Source organism: Marmota monax, unplaced genomic scaffold (genome assembly GCF_021218885.2).
Source record: "Marmota monax isolate L192 unplaced genomic scaffold, Marmota_monax_Labrador192_F-V1.1 WCK01_AAM20220418_F8-fsc00090, whole genome shotgun sequence".
NCBI lineage: Eukaryota > Metazoa > Chordata > Mammalia > Rodentia > Sciuridae > Marmota > Marmota monax.
Genome location: NW_026695219.1, coordinates 2,609,560 through 2,623,128, shown reverse-complemented (window position 1 = coordinate 2,623,128; position 13,569 = coordinate 2,609,560). Strand labels below are relative to the sequence as shown.

The 13,569-nt window shown below is 36.8% G+C and overlaps 1 protein-coding gene across 4 annotated transcripts in view; it reads left to right on the top strand.

Annotated features, from left to right (window-relative positions):
• The window catches only part of Rgs7 (regulator of G protein signaling 7), a 490,322-nt gene that overhangs the window by 432,823 nt on the left and 43,930 nt on the right, over window positions 1–13,569 (top strand). The window lies entirely within an intron of this gene.

Sequence of the window (13,569 nt, the reverse complement as noted above, 5' to 3'; positions counted from 1 at the left end):
GAGACAGGTAGAGGAGAGCAATGATCTCAAGTATTGGTTACCACCTGCATAGTCAGGGGGTATGAGAAAGGACTGGAAAGTGCAGCCTCTCGCTTCAGTGTGTTATGGAGAAGCCAGTGGAACATTCCTACTGTATATAGCTAAAGTAAAGTTGTGTTTGTCAGTTGGAAGAGTCAACAGATAATCTTTTAAAAATAAACAGAGAGAGTAAATGGTGCAACATTTTAACAATTAGAGAATTGGGAAAGAGGCTGGTGGGATTTTCTTTGAACCACTTTGCAGTTCTTTCGGTTGGTCTGAAATCATATCAAAGTTAAAAGTGAAAAATGTACGCACACACACACACACAGCAAGTGCACATGTCTCTAAAGGGATGGCAGGACAAAAAATTGTGGGCTCAATTTATCAATACCCTAACAGAGCCAGCATGAACTCTGATTTCACAGGGAGCAGTTATTATTTGGGCTCAGTTCTTTCCTGTTCATTTGTTTTCCCAAAATGCACCAGATTATATTTTTGAAAGAAAAGGACAAGCTTTGTTCTCTTAAACTGACACCAGGTATCTTCTTCAAATAAACTTTCTCTTTTTATTTTTATTTTATTCTTTTTGTTTTAAATATATATCTATATCTATATATATATATATTTAGCACTGGCAATTTAATCCAGAGGTACTTTACTGCTGAGCCACATCCCTAGAATTTTTTTTTTTTTTGAGACATGGTCTTTTTAAGTTGGTTAGGGCCTCACTATGTCGATGAGGCTGGCCTCAAATTTCTGATCTTCCTGCCTCAGTCTCTGGAGTTGCTAGGATTATAGGTATGTGCCATCAGGAGTTGCTGGGATTATAGGTATGTGCCATCATGCTAGGCCAAATAAATATTCTCTTTCATAAGAAAAACAATTAAATTAAATTTTAAAACAGCTTAAATTAATGTGAAAAAAAAATCCTCTCCCAATGGAAGATTTCTCCTCAGCTCAGCTGAAATGAGGACATTTTCACATATGTCCTCACAATCAGAAACTGGATTTTTCAAGTCAAATTGTACTTCATTTTCAGAAACTCCAACATAAAGATGTTCGTCATTACATATTTTCAAGTGTTAGCAGTTAGTGCTTTGAGAAATGAAAAAAGGAAACTGACTTTAAGAGAAAGAAACTCAAATATCATTAGTCTGATGATATATCTGACTTAATATGTTTGAATAGCTTTGAAGTGAACTCAGTCTTGCGCTCTTGCTCCACTCCCAGCAGAGATATAATTCCCAAAGGTGCTGACTTGTTTAATCTCATAGAAGTTGAAAATAAAATGGTGGGGATCAGAGCCGGGAGAGAGCATATTGGAGAAAGGGAAGGGGAGAGGCAGATCATAGGTACAAAATTACAGGTAGAGGAGTAGGAAGTTCTGGTGTGCTTTTGCACTGTAGGATGACTACAGAAAACAATAATGTACTGTAAATTTCAAAAAGCTAGAAGAAAGGATTTTAAGAGTTTGTACTATAAGGAAATGATAAATGTTTGAGGAGACAGATATGTCTAAACTTGATTTAAACACTAACCATTAAACATTACTGAAATATCACATGGTACTCAATAAGTATATCCAAATTTTATGTTTTTGTATATTTATTTAAAATAAATTTAATTCAAATTTTAAAATATAACTAAATAAATTGTATATTTAGACTAAAGTTGCTAAGATTTGGTTTTTTATCTTTCTCCATTCAGTATAGTTTAATTTGTTCATTTTTAATTAGCAACTTCCTCAAATCCTTACAAATATTATCTGAAAGCATGTAAGACTACTCCCTTGCTTCTATGTTATTATTTTCTTTATGTCATTATACTCCTAATGATGATAATGATGATGGTAATACAAGTTAACATGTGCTCAGCATATTGTGTGCATCGAGAACTGTGCTAACCCTTGTTCACACATTATTTGATACAGCAATAAGGTCAACACTGTTATTACTCTCAGTATATAGGAAGAGGTTTCAAAGTGTAAATAGGATCTTAAGTACATTGTGGTCCTGTTGTTTTGTGCTTTTTATGTAAGATTATTAACATTTTTAAAAAGTAATATAGCTTTTTCAATAAGTGACTTATTAAAAAACTTTCAGCATTCTTAAGTATGCTATAGGTGGGCAATTTTAGGGGAAAGTTACACAGCAAGCTTTAAAGTCAAGGTCAAGTGACTCTTTTAATATAATTTGTCAAAAGGAATCATGAATTGGATTTTAGACCTGACCAGCTAGTATTTTACTACTCTTTTCCCTTTGATATTATGCTTCCGTGAAAATTAGATTTGTAGTGGCTAACCTATGTAGTTTATTGAATGCTCATGAAAATCAGATTAAAATGACTAATGTTGGAAAGTATCAAAGTACTCCACAATATGACATCTAGTATTATTGTCATTTTTTTTTAAATTTTACATCTATAATCAGATTTTTTCCCATAAGGGATTTTAATCTTCAGTTTCATAGACAGCCTAGTGGAGTACTGTGGTACTGCAGGTGAGTAAGGCTGGAGAGGGGAAGGAGGGATAAGGAACCAGCTATGCTCTATGTAGGAAAAGAGGTAACAGCTAGTGCAAAGGAAGAACCTGGTACAGATGAAGAGCAGAAAGAACAGTAGTGGCATTGGAGCAAAGTGAGCAAGAGAAAAGAGGCACCAAATGGGGTTGGAAAGGTAGACAGAGCCCTTTTACATGACACCTTGTGCAACGCGGCCTTTGATCCTAAGTGTGGTAAGTGGATGGAGGTAGGAAGAGAAAGGTGGCATCATGTGGCTGTCATTTTCAAAGACTACTCTAGGAATCTTCCTAGTCCTCCAAGAACAGAAAACACTCCTAGCCCCCAATGTTATGCCAACCTCTATCTTAGAATTCCAGACAAGTATTTAATATCATTTAACTCTAAACCCCTTAATTAGCTTGTATCATGTTTATGTTCTGTTAAGTTTTCTAAATGATATTGTGAAAACACATTTTCCTCATTACGGTTTTTATATTTCTTACCTCATATATTCCTAAATCTAATTTTATCCAAAACTCAGCCAAGAAATAAACTTGAAAAGTCTTAACTAAAGTAGGTGTTAAAATTCCCATACTCTAACTTGTGTGCTTTGATTGATTCATTTGCTTAACTGTGAGACCCTGTGTTAAAAGTCCAGGTCTGGCTTCTTGACCCGCCTCAGAACCCAAATAGCAAATCCGAGGATGATGGATGTCGCTGGAGGCAAGGACACTGAGAGCAGCAAAAGTGACAGCTGACTGGGAGAAGGCAGAGGCACTAAAAATGGCATAAAATGACACAAAAGCTCAGAAAACATTAGAAATTAGGACCATCAAGCCTCATAGGCATTGCTGTCTAAGCAAAATAGTGTTGTTTCCAATAATGACCTTGAATTATGAGGAAGAAGTTGCATTGTTTTGTATGTGATTTTGTAAGAATTGCAGAGATTAAGTGGGGATTATTTTAGGTTTTTCACCCTAATGGTGAAAATGAAATACAGTTTTAGCTTTTAGCAATAAATGTATAATCTAAGAAAGAAGTTAATATAAAATTCTGTTTCTTTTTTATTTTTACAATTATTAATGCATATTGAGTGTACAGATTAATGGGTCCTTCTGTGACATGCACATATAATGCTTTGATCCTGTTCACCCTCCCTCTGCCCTGGCTTGCCCTCCCTTCTTCCTCTCCCAGCATCTGGTTCCCTTCCCCTTTCTGATTAGTCCCTCTTCTACTTCCTGGTCTTCTTTCTTTCAACCTTTCACTTTCCACATAACAGAAAACATGATATTTATTGGTTTATTATTTCCCTTAACGTGACAATCTCTGGTTCCATTTGTTTTCCTATAAGTGACCTAATTTCCTTCTTTATGGCTAAATAATATTCCATGGTACATATGTACACCACATTTTCTTTATCCCTTCATCTGTTGACAGGCACCTAGGCTGATTACATATCTTGGATATTGTGAATAGTTTCACAATAAATATGTGGAATCCTCTTGTGAAACACCACTAATAGATAAAGTACTTCCCTTTTTCTCCTTTTGGAAATCAGGTTTAGTGCCACAGAATGTGTCTTTGAAATTAATCTTCTCTATAGGAGTCTTGCTAAATGGAGGTTTGTGTTACACTCAGCCTTTGTCTATGTGTCTGATGTATAGTGTTAATGCCTAAATGTCAGGGCACCCCCACAAAATCCATATGTTAAAATTCTACTAGGAGGCAGCGCCTTTGAGAAGTGATAGATCATGGTGCTTTCTTCCTTTATTTATTGGATTGGTACTCCTATAAAAAGAAACCCAAAAGAGGTACCTTCCATTATGTGTGGATACAGCAAAAAGTCATCCTCTGTGAACCAAAAAGTGAGTCCTCACCAGGCCTTGTGCTGACAGATTAATTTTAGACTTTCCGGAACTTTTTAAAACTGTGAGAAATAAATTTCTGTTGTTTATATGCTACCCAATTTATGGAGTTTTTTTGACAGAATAAAACAGGTACACCTCTTTTCTATTTGAGAGCATATGATTTGTGAACCTCCCATATCCTTTGTAATTCAAGTTGATTGATTTCAAAGCTGCTATTGTAATCAAGGTTAATTCAAATATATGATGATTTTCAAACTTCTCATTTTCTAATTTTCCCATGGTTATCCACTTTAACAATGCTTGTGAGCCTTCTGAATTTACCGTGAGCTATTTATAGAATAAGGAATTTTGTTTGGCTATTTAGCCCTTATTGCACACCAATCACCAGTACTAACAGCAGTATCTTACAAGATTAATCATTGTTTTTACTAGTTAGTAACTGGTCCATTTTCCTACTCTTTGCCTGTTTACTTTTGCACTTCTCAAAAAGAAAATTTTCATCAGAGTGATAGTCTAGGTTTTGTTCTTCAGTTCCTACTGTCAATAAACATGTTAACAATTAAAGTAAAATGTTTAAGCTGTTTGATGGCAGTAAGTCATTGGACCAGGAATCCCAAAGTTTTGTGTAGCTACTGATCATTCTGTGACTGATACGCCAAATGAACAACATAATATGAACCAAAATGCAGCTTCAGTGATAGTTATGAAGAGACAGCCAGTCCAGGATCTAGAACCAAGCAGAGCACACACCTTAATTCTCAGGTCTAAGCGGGACCTTTTTTTTCCTCTCCCTATTGAAAATCTTTGCACATTGTAGTCTGCTTCATGTAGAACAAAAAAGTCACAGAAATGGAAGATCAATCACTCACATGCACAGCAGGCCAGGTGTAATGGAAAAGAAGGATATTCATGTTTGCTTGCTGGAGACTTTTTGCTTTTTTCTTGAAGAACCCCTATTTTAAGGCTAATTATGGCAAGTTAGCTGCTACCAGGTGACTTTTTTATTTCAAAGTAACTCTGGCTGAAACAATTGTAAACATTTTAAAGCTGAACACTAACCATGGGGAATCCCAGTGATTTCAAAGGGTCTATAGGCAAACTTACTCATTAGGCTCCTTTTGGTATCTCCTTGAGAACTGTGATAGTTTAAAGTTGTAACCGAAAAACGATTCCTAGTCTCTAATAAGGAGTATCATTGAAGGATTCACAGAGAGCTTCTACATTGTTAGGCTGCAGTGGTCTGATTTCAGAGTAGAGTAAAAGAATGTGGTAGGATGACTGTAGAGAATTTAGTGAAGTAGAGCAGAGTCTTTGCTGGGGGCACATATCTTCCAGGCTCTCAGTGATTGACATCTAATGTTAGTTACCTGTTCAGTGATAAGTTCATGTCACCAATCCTGACGCAAAGGGGCAATGGCACAAGAGGTTGAGCCAGAAACAGATTATTATACTCTCTTCTTGTTTTGCAAATGTTGTAAGTCGTGAATCCTAAGAGCAACTACAGAAAGAGCTACATTCCATTTAGAGAATTCAGTAGATACTTACAATCCAGGAATCATTCTTGATTCCTCTTTGCTTTCACATTTGTTTTTCTCACAGGTTTCCCATCTCAGTTGATGGCATCACTTCACCCAATTGGGAATAAACAGGAGTCTCCCTTCACATATCCTTCCTTCAGCATGCTCGGCAAACTGTGTCTATTACAGCTTCACAACATATTCCAATTGCAACCCCTTCACATCATCTTTAATGCTAATGTGCAAATCCACATCACCATAATGTGGTGCTTCTATGTTTGCCCTGATCCTACCCTGATAATCCATTTCTAAAGTACTCACTGCTCTTGATATTTTATTTCTTCTTTTTAGTTATACGTGACAGTATATTTTGACATATTTATACAACCATGGAGTACATCTTATTCTAATTAGGATCCCAGTCTTGTGGTTATACATGCTGTGGAGATTTACTGTGGTGTATTTATAAATGTACACAGGAAAGCTTAGTCAGATTCATTCCCCTTCTTTCCTATTCCTGACCCCTTTCCTCTTCCTCTTTTCCCTTCATTCCCATTTGTCTAATCTAGTGAACTTCACTTCTTCCCCTCCCCCCTTGCTTGTTGTGTGTTAGCATTCACATATCAAAACCTTTGTTTTGGGGGAATTGGCTTATTTTCCTTAGCATAATAGTCTCCAGATTCATCCATTTACTGGCAAATGTCGACTTTATTTAGTTTTTGTTCACAGCAAAATTGCACGGGAATTACAGAGCTCTTCCTTATTCCCTCCCCACACATATATGGCATCCCACATTTCCACATCCCTCCCCTTCAGAGTAGCATATTTGTTTCAGACAATGAACTACAACGATGCATTATTATCACCCAAAGTTCATAGCTTACATTAGGGCTCACTATTAATGCCGTGCATTCTATGGGTTTGAACAAATGTATAATGATGTGTATGTGCTATTAAAGTATCATACAGAGTAGTTTCACTGTCCTGAAAATCCTCTGTGCACTGCCTATTCATCCATTCCTCCTACCAACTCTTGACAACATGGTCTTTTTACTGTCTCTATAGTTTTGCCTTTTCCAGAAAGCTCTATGGTTGGAATCATACAGTAGGTAGCTTTTTCTGATTGACTTCTTTCACTTGACTGCATGCATTTAAAGGGCTTGCATGTCTTTGGGGCTTGATAACTTATTTCTTTTTAATGCTGAATAATATTTCATTGTCTGGATCACTAATTTATTTACCCATTCATCTAATGAAGGAAATCTTGGTTGCTTTAAAGTTTTGGCAATTATGAATAAAGCTGCTGTAAACATCTATGTACAGGTTTTTTGTGTGCAAGCAAATTTTCAACTCATTTGCATAAATACCAAGTAGTGTGATTGCTGGATCATATGGTAAGAGTGTGTTTAGTTTTTTAGACAGCCAAACTGTCTCCCCAAATTGCTGTAGCAGCAGTGAATGAGAGTTCCTTTTGTTCTTCATTTCTGCCAACTTTTGGTGTTCTGGATTTGGGCCATTCTGATATGGGTATAGTGGTATCTCATTACAGTTTTAATTTGCATTTCTCTGATGACATATATGCAGAACATCTTATTTGCAATCTTTATATGTTCTTAAGTGAGCTACCTTCTCAGATCTTTTGTCCAGTTTCAATTTCGATCTTTCATTTTCTTATCGAGCTGTAAGAATTCTTTCCATCTTTCAGATAACAATCCTTTCTCAGACATGCTTTTTGCAAATTTTTTTTCTAGTCTGTGGCTTCTCTTATCATTTGGTAGTGTCTTGCTCAGAATAGAATATTTTAATCTGAATGAAGTTTAGCTTATCAATTATTTCTTTCATGGATCGTGCCTTTTGTGTCATATCTAAAATGTCATCACCAAACCCAAGGTCACCTAGATTTTCTCCTTTATTATCTTCTAGGAGTTTTATAGTTTTATCATTTTACATTTAGATCTGTGGCCCATTTTGAGTTAATTTTTGTGAAGGATGTAACATCTGTTTTTAAAAACATAAATCATTTGTTATTTAAGTCAGCTTTTTGGTCACTGTGACCAAACGACCTGGCAAGAACAATCAGAGAGGAAAAGTTCATTTTAGGTCATGCTTTCAGAGGTTTCAATCCATAGCTCTGGGCCTGAGGTGAGGCAGAACATCATGGTGGAATTGCACAGATGAGGAAAGCAACTCAGGACATGGCAATCAGGAAACAGAGAGAGCGAGCTCCTCTCACCAGGGACAAAATGTAAACCCCAAAGGCACGCCCCCAGTGACCTATCTCCTCCAACAGTTACTGCCTACAGTTACCACTGAGTAAACCCTATGGATTAATCTGCTGATTAAATTCTAACTCTCATAATCTAATCTTCACCTCTGAATGTTCTTGCATTGTCTCACACAGGGAGCTTTTGGAGGACGCCTCATATCTAAACCATAACATATGGAGTTACTCCCTTGTTTAAAACCCTCCACTGGTTTGTCTGGGGATATGGCTCAGTGGTAAATTGTTTGTCGAGTATCCATGAATCCCTGGATTCAATCCCTAGCACTACCAAAAAGAAGCAAACAAAAAACACAGAAACACCTCTACAACAAAACACCTCTGCTGGTCATTTTATGTTTGGAATGAAACCTCCTTACCATAACCCATGATTCCTACCTCACCTAACTATTTTGCACAGCTCCAAACTGATGTGGTATGATTCCTTCCCTCTGCTACATTAGCTTTCCTTCTGCCTCTTGGACATGCACAGCTCATTCATAGCGTATGTTGAAATGGGATTACAGAGCCAAGAATCTGTAGTCAGCAAATGAGCCTGAGCATGAATCAAATGATCGAATAACTCTGGAAGGTAAATGAAGGAAATTCCAGGGTAACTGCCTCAAAAGACATCTTTGAGTTTGTGAGTGGGAAATAGGGAGCTAACAGGGTCAGAAACTGAATTAATTGGTAGCTGCTTAAGAACATAAAGAGAGCTGGTTTCCATTCCTATCTCTCAATGATGCTCCTCACCAGGAGTTCTCTTGATTGTTCTTCTATAAGTCTGTCTCTGGCACAACTTACAAAATTTTACTACGTGGGCTGGGGGTGTTGCTCAGTGGAAGAGTATGTGTTTAGCATGAGTAAATACCTGGGCTCCAGCCCCAGAGCCAAAAAGAAAGAAAAGTATAATGCCATGAAAGGAACTAAATGGTATTTAGTTTCTCTTACAGATATCAATAATGGAACCAAGAGTTCCAGCTTCTGTTTTGCACCTTATGAAGACACACACTGTTGCAGTAATATTTATCAATGATGTCCTCATTACTCCTTCAGGAATGGGTTCCATAGTATTAAATGCTACTTTCTAATAAATAATATTACAATAATGTTACAATGCAGCTTAGTTGTGTTGAAAATAAATTCACTGTTGAATCACTGGAAATGACTTATGATTCTATTCTGGGCCAATGTAAATAACATTTTATTATTCCTTAAGTCCAGCAATATTATGTACTTAATACTGTTTCCAGAAAATAGTACATTTTTGAACAATTTTATGGAGCGCTTACTTAATAATGGCAACGTTATTTATATCTTATTGAGAAGATATATCTAGTTCTGTAGAAAACCAATTTATGCATAACATTTTATGTGAATCTGGTGCCAGCTAGTGGCACCTATTATATATGCTTTAAAAAGATAACTGCTTTTTTTTTTTCAATAACAAATAACAGAATGGTCTTGTTGGGATAAAGAATAATTGCTTAAGATAAAATTTTGAAACGTATTTATCTTCTCTATTGGGAAGAACCTACAGTGAGAATGGATGTCTGAAACTTTCTATCATATAATGTCCTGTGTCAACTTCTACCTAGTTGCTCTGTTCCCATTTTGTGTCTGTTGGTCTTGTTGTATTAGGAGATTATTGAAATATGAATCATGCCTTCATTTCTGTATATCATCATGCATCATAAGATCTGACAATTAATTAATTAAAGCATAAAGAAATATTCCTTGAATAATAAAAGAATGCCAAAAAATAATCATTGCCAATATTTCATTCACCATAGTGCCTGACACTTTTTTCGGGGATGGGAGGGGGTACCAGGGATTGAACTCAGGTGTACTCTAATACTGAGCCACATCCCTAGCCTTATTTTGTATTTTATTTAGAGACAGAGTCTCAGTGAGTTGCTTAGGGCCTTGCTTTTGCTGAGGCTGGCTTTGAATTTGTGATCCTCCTGCCTCAGCCTCCTGAGCTGCTGGGATTATAGGCATGCACCACAGCACCTGGCTCAGTGCCTGACTTTCGAAAGAAGTTATTCAGAAGTTATCAGTGCTAAGTCTTAATTATTCAGAAAAATATTAGACAAACTTGGACATCTACGTTTTTGTTGTTATTGTTGTTTTTTTTTTTTTCTGTTTATTTGTTTGCGATGCTGGGGATTGAATCAGGGCCTCGAATATGGCTTGGAAAGAGCTTTACCACTTGGTTTCAACCTCAGCCCTTTCAAATTTGTGATCCTCCTGCTTCAGCTTCCCAAAATGCAGGGATTACAGGGGACCACTACATCCAGCCATCTACGTTTTTTTTTTTTTTTAATTTTTAAGAATCCCCTAGATAAATTAGATACCATAGATCTGCTAAACCATTTGCTGTCTCAAGAGGCTCTTTAGAAATGACAGAAAACTTGAGGACACTGAGACTGGCACCTCAGGTCCAGCTTATCAGTTATATTATTTTAACCATTTAGATATTAATGATCAATTTTGAACTGGCAAATGTGATTTTTCAGGGATGGAAGCTGGGTTATAAGACAAATCTAATGGTTCAGTCTGTGATGTTTGCTCTTACAGTCAATTAGCTTATGACTATTGTTAATAATTGACACAAGTAGGAATTTTAGATAGCTGTTAATGATTTATTAATCAAATTTAAAAAGCCATAGTTTTTGAAGTTTAGAGATAAAAATGTTAATTCTCTTTTGGGCTGCAAGTCAGATATTGAAGGAAAATTCTACTTTATGCCTTCAGTAGTTGGTGAAATTTATTATGCCATTTGTTAACTATCCCATTTAATTTGAAGTCAAATTGGTTTAGAATCCTAGCTTTTTATGGGAAGAATTTTAAAATTCAATTAATTCAGAGTCCTCAAATAAGTAAAAATATAACATACACACACACACACACACACAATCTTATGCTGTCTATAATTGATCTATTTTCCTTCTCAGAAACCTGTTTGAAGGATAAGTTTCAATGAGCATTCTCTATGTGCTGCCATAATTTATATCATCAGTTTAGATAACTCAGTCACTTTTGGATGATCACATTTACTGTCTTCCTCAGACTTTCTTGGCAGCTAAGAGTGGTTTGGGAGTGGAGCTTCAGGTATTGAGGTTTTGTTTATATGATCTGTGCAGTGGGGAATGAGAGCCAGATATCCACAGAACATTTTCTTGATCCTAGTTATTTCTGCTTTAGACAGGTTGGAATGGTGGTCTGCCCCCAGGACTGCTATACAGTACCATTCCCTGGCCTTCACTATTGGGGTTTGTCTTCAGACATTTTCTCTCAGCCTGAAATCCCTGCACATCTGCAGTCTTTGTTTTAACCTCAGGCTTCCAATCACCTACTAGTCTTCTCAGAACTTATGTGATCTTAGCTACGGATACTTGCAGCAAATCTACATACAAGAAACAAGAGAGGGGAGGGGAAGGGAGGGGAGATAGGAAGGGGATAGGAAGGCAGCAGAATACAACATACACTAGTATGGCAGTATGTAAAAACGTGGATGTGTAACCCATGTGATTCTGCAATCTGTATACGGGGTAAAAATGGGAGTTCATAATCCACTTGAATCAAATGTATGAAATATGATATGTCAAGAACTTTGTAATGTTTCGAACAACTAATAATAAAAAATGAACTGATGCAATTCACCACGTTAAGGGAATAAAGGGGAAAAAATAAATGATTCTTTCAAGAGATGCCAAAAAGATGCATGTGATAAATTTTGAGTAGGTTCATAATAAAACTCTCAGCAAACTTAAAAAAAAAAAGAAACATTGTTTCTTTCCTTCCACCTTACAAAGGGACATGTCTTCCTTTTCTTAAATATCACATACTAGTCATTCCCACCCTTCAACACAAAGAGGAAGATCTGTATGACCTATCTTGTCAAGCTTGGCTCTTGATACATTGGTATTGACATATCAATAGGAGAATGAAGCATTCCAGTGTCTTCACTTCCCTAATGGGTCAGGTTAGGGAAGGAAGACTGCAATAAAATAGAAATTGAACAGGGAAATGAAAACAGAATGCTTTAATATTTTTAAAACATTATCTTTGTTACCTCTGGATCAGTGGTTGTGAACTCTGACTGCATATTAAAATCACTGGGGTCCTTTAAAAATAAAACTAATGCCTAGATAGGACACAGAAAGGTTGAGAATATCAGGTACTGATCAGCTTGATGCTGGAAGTGAATTGCTCACTACCACTTAGTAAGTCAGTGCCCCTTCCCAGCTTGGTGCTCTGCCTTTATACTAACAAGCTGATCACCAAGCTTAACAGCTATTTTTATTCCTAATTAAATATGCAAACCAAACTTGTAGTTTATTTAACACTCATACTATAGTGTGTGTGTGTGTGTGTGTGTGTGTGTCCATAGTTTACATGTAACCTTTGTGGAAAATAATTTAAGAAGTGTTTTGTCAAGTATGGAGGTGCATGCCTGTAATCCAAGTGACTCAGGAGGCTGAGGCAAGAAGACCACAAATTCAATGTCAACTTCATCAATTTAGTGAGGTCCTAAGCAATTTAACAAGATTGTGTCTCTAAATAAAAAATAAAAAGGGCTAGGGATGTGGCTCAGTGTTGAAGTGTTCCCGGGTTCAATCCCTGGTACAAAAAAAAAATGGTGAAGTTCTCTTAGGATGCCTATGCTTTAAGGAGAAAGTTCTTTTAGGAAAATGTTCCATGTGTTCATCCTACAAAGCAGCTCATTCTTCTAATCATACCAGCACTGCCCCTTTGCCCTCCCCCCCAACTCTATTCCAGCTCCACAAAACACTTTCTACTCATTTTCACAAACATCTCATGCTTTTAATTTTCTTGCAACCTGTGAGAAGAAATAGTTGAGAGGAGATGTACAACTTGATTTTTTTCACTAATACCAGAGATCCCTAAATCCTGTGCCAAAAATCGGAAAGCATGGAAACACAATCCATGCAAATCATCCATTTCTAATTACTTCTAAAGGTTGAAGTCCTTCCTAGCTCTCAATACCATGTGTTTCTGAGTCTCCTTCTTCTCTGATTCATATTCCTCAGCCTTTGCCTACTGCTTCCAGATTGTTTTGGGGGGAAAGTTTGAGGTATATTTCCCATTCATAGTCTGTCTTTCCCTTTTCTCCTTCTCCTCTTCCTCCTTCCTTCCCCCTCTCACTCCCTCTCTCCCACTCTCCTTCCCTCCTACCTTTCCTCTCTTCCTTCAAGTACAAAGGGGGCTCACAGCTAATTGTTTCTGTGTGACCCACCAGCAATTCTAGCAAAATAACACTCCCCAGGCTATCAGAAAGCCAGCAGCAGGCAGCCCTCCTGTTTAAAGGGATTCCCCTCCCTGGGAAAGAAGAAGCATAGTTGACTACCAGTTTCTTTCTTTATCTTCCTCTTTTTAGC